Raw genomic sequence first — 3743 nt, forward strand, 5'->3', positions numbered from 1 at the left:
CACATAAAGTCTGGGCTCTGAGGCCCTCCGGGGCCTTCCATGACTGTCAGTGAGATGTGGTCCCAGATGTTATGTTCTCTGCAGTCCTTGCATCAGACCTAGTAGTCTATAGAACAATTCTTTCTGAGGTATCCCACTTGAGGTTCTTAACAACACAAAGTAAGTTTTCATTTTTTATTTTTTCCATCTGAAGTTTCTTTGATTATCCTAGGTATTTATCTATTTCTTCTCAATGTGGACTTCAGAACTGTATTTTTATTTTCCTAGATATTCTAAAGCTCAAGTAACATCCCAGACTTAGATCAAATAGGAACTCATGAGTAGTTGTTTGCCATTTCTCTTTGCTGGGTTCATGCAGGCTGGTGAAAGAGATGCCCACTTGGGAGGGAGCCTGAAGCAGGGAGGAGGTTGCTATGGGAATAGTTGAATTTAAAGCTATGTACGGTTGTTGATGCAAACACATTTTTTCCTTGAGTTATGTCTTTTTTTGGAAACCAAGATATGGGTGTGGTTCTACAAGAGTAAAACCACACAGAATGGTAGAAATGCTCTCTCTCTCTCTCTCTCTCTCTCTCTCTCTCTCTCTCTCTCTCTCTTTCTTCTTTCTTTCTTTCTGCTACTTGAATAAAAATATGGGATAATGCTGATTTTTTTGTGCCTGTCTGGTGACAGATCGCTAAAAAGAATTCACATCACTGTCACTAGAGAGAATCCAGGTCACTTATCAAGTTAGTGAAACAATTTAAGGGAATAATGCCTTAAAACATAACAGTTAATTTAGAAATTATCATGTAACACTAGAAGACCTATAAAAGTGAAAATATTGGAATCTATTAAAGGTTGGAATCTATTAAAGTTGGCCCTTAGAGTTTTTTCTGCCCATCATTCCTATTTCTTGTACCTGTAAGATTCTGAAAAATTTGATTTTATTCCATCAATTTGCCATATCAGGAGGCCTAGCACTTAACCCTTCTAGGCTGCTAACAACTTCTTTTAACAACCTGACTGCTTTTTTTTTTTTGTTGTTGCTTCCCTCACCTCCCTTCAGCCGGTCTTTCCTGGAATACACACAACTCATTTTCTGAAGTTCTGCTAAATTCTTCTCATACTGACTGTCACTTTTCACATTTTTCACAAATACAAGTCTTCTCACCCTTCTTCCACTGATCTGTGGATGTCCACACTAGAACTCGTCTTTGCATTATGTGTTACAGATATCAGTGATTATACTTGTTATCATCAAATGCAGTAAGCCATTTGCATGCTAAATCCGTCTCCTGAACATCTTTTCATCCTCACAGGAGTCTCTGGACCATGGGCATTATGCTGAATTGAACTTTTTAAGCTGGAGCCCCTCCCCGCTTGCTTGGGCAGGATGAGCACATCCAGATGAGCAACGCCTATCTGAGGCAAGGGTGCGGGGCTGGGCTCAGGCCCTGGGAATAGAGCAACTTCTGCATTCTCTCTGCTACTGATGATTTCCATGTTCCAAACGACTGAAGAACTTTGAAAATCTCTAAAGAGTCATAAAAAATTTAGCCGAATCCAGAATGTGGGAAACTCAGTCTTTTATGAATTTGGGAACCACCTGATAGACCTTAAAGAATGAACACAAGACAGGAATTAGTTCTCTTCTGACAAATATGTGGATATAAATTTAACTTCCGCAGGCTAACAAGATGAAAAATTCCACAGTTCTAAGAGTTTGTTGATTGTCTTAGCTGTGTATTACATTTATGAGAAGAGATTTCATACAAGCCACAAACACTTCAAGTTTCTTCTGTTTCCAAAATCATGAAGGTAGACATAATGCTGAGAGGGTTGACAAGGCGCGTGTATCAAATCTCACTCATCCGACAGTATTTTATGATTGCAGTTATTCCAAAGAAAACAAAAGTAGATCTCTGTAAAGTAACAAAATGAGATCCACGTGTCCCCCAGAATTTCATGCGATGATATCACTCGTGTTAAAAGTAATTTAAAACAGTGCACTCTCCAACTGGTGAGTGGAATTTGTGTTAGAATTTACCATGCACTGGAATAATACATATCTTTTTGCAGTAAGTGATTACATGAGGCTTTGATTATTTCATTTTACATGTTAAGGAGGACTCAGATTTATGAGGATGGGAGTATTTTAAGAATGTATTTCAAATCAGGCTTATGAATTGCTTTTTTCACCAATTTTTATGTGTGTAAGGATGTGTAAATATTTTAATTAAATAGTACAGATAAGTGTATAGATTTCCTTGCAATTTTTAAGATAATTTTAAAAACAACTTTACTGAAATAAATTTACAATGTACAAACTTAAAATGTAAGATTCAATACCTTCCAGCACATAGAGTTGTAAAATTATAATCATAATCAAATTTAGGTCATTTTTGTTATCCCAAATCAAAGTACTCTACCCCTTAGCTATCATCTCCAAAGCCCTCCCCACTAAATCCAGGCAACCACTGAGCCGCTCTCAATCTTCATTGATTTCCCTGTTCTGGAATTGTATTGTTTTTTCAAAATAGATGATGCCCATGGCAAAGAAATTTCCAAAGTAATGTCAATCCTGCCAAGTGAGCTGTACACCATATTAGAGGGAAGCCAGAAACCAGCAACAGAAACATACACAGAATATAAGAACCAAGGGTTGGCTGAATAGCTCAGCGAACTCAAGCGCATGCTTAGGTAGAGTACAGTGGTCCTGGGTTCGATCAGCTGCATGCAGTGCTGGCCCCGCCCCGGATTGAGACTGTGCGTGGTGGCCTGCCCCTGTAATCCCAGCCCTTGGGAGGCTGAGAAACAGGATCATTACAAGTCCGATCTGTGTAGCGAGACCCTGTACTAAATATATTAAAAATATGTATATATAATAACCATTTCCCCTTTTTTTCTCCTCTTTCCTATTAACTTTTTCATATAAGGGAAACCTTATATTAAAGCTTGTTTGAAGCTTATGTGTCTAATTTTCCTCCCTTCCCATTATCCTCTCAAGATGCATTCATTTTCTACAAATACCTTGAGTTTACCTTCTCTTTCTTTCTTCTTTCTTTCTTTCTTTCTTTCTTTCTTTCTTTCTTTCTTTCTTTCTTTCTTTCTTTCTTCCTTCCTTCCTTCCTTCCTTCCTTCCTTCCTTCCTTCCTTCTTCTTTTTTCTGGAACCGGGGATTGAACTGAGGCCCTTGCGCTTGCCAGGGAAGCGCTTATTCTACTGAGCCATCTCCCCGGCCCTACTATTTTTTTTTTTTATATGAAAGCATACTCCGTTTTATATATGTCCCACATTTCCTTCATCCATTCATCCGTTGATGGGCATATAGGCTGATCCAAGATTTAGCTATTATAGATTGTGCTGCTGTAATCATAGATGCACGTACTTCATTGTGGTATGACGTTTTTGACTCTTTTGGGAAGACACTTTAAAGGGAATAGCTGGGGCAATGGAATTTCAACTTTTAACGTTTTGAAGAATCTCCGTATTGATTTCCATAGTAGTGGTATCAGTTTATACTCCCACCAGCAATGAAGAAGTTTTTGTTTCTACCAACAGCTTTACCAGCATCTGTTATTGGTTGATTTTTTGATAGTAGCCATTTTTTGTGGGGTAAGATGGAATCTTTTTTGTTTTTTTTTTTTAAAAGAAAATCATTATTTTATTTAATTTATTTTTTTATGGCCAGCTCAGCCCAGCACAGCATGTGGTGCCAGGGATTGACCTATAGTCTGCTGCACTTGCCTAAGCTATAGCTG

The sequence above is a fragment of the Octodon degus genome, unplaced genomic scaffold (assembly GCF_000260255.1).
Source record: "Octodon degus isolate 3935 unplaced genomic scaffold, OctDeg1.0 scaffold00025, whole genome shotgun sequence".
Classification (NCBI taxonomy): domain Eukaryota; kingdom Metazoa; phylum Chordata; class Mammalia; order Rodentia; family Octodontidae; genus Octodon; species Octodon degus.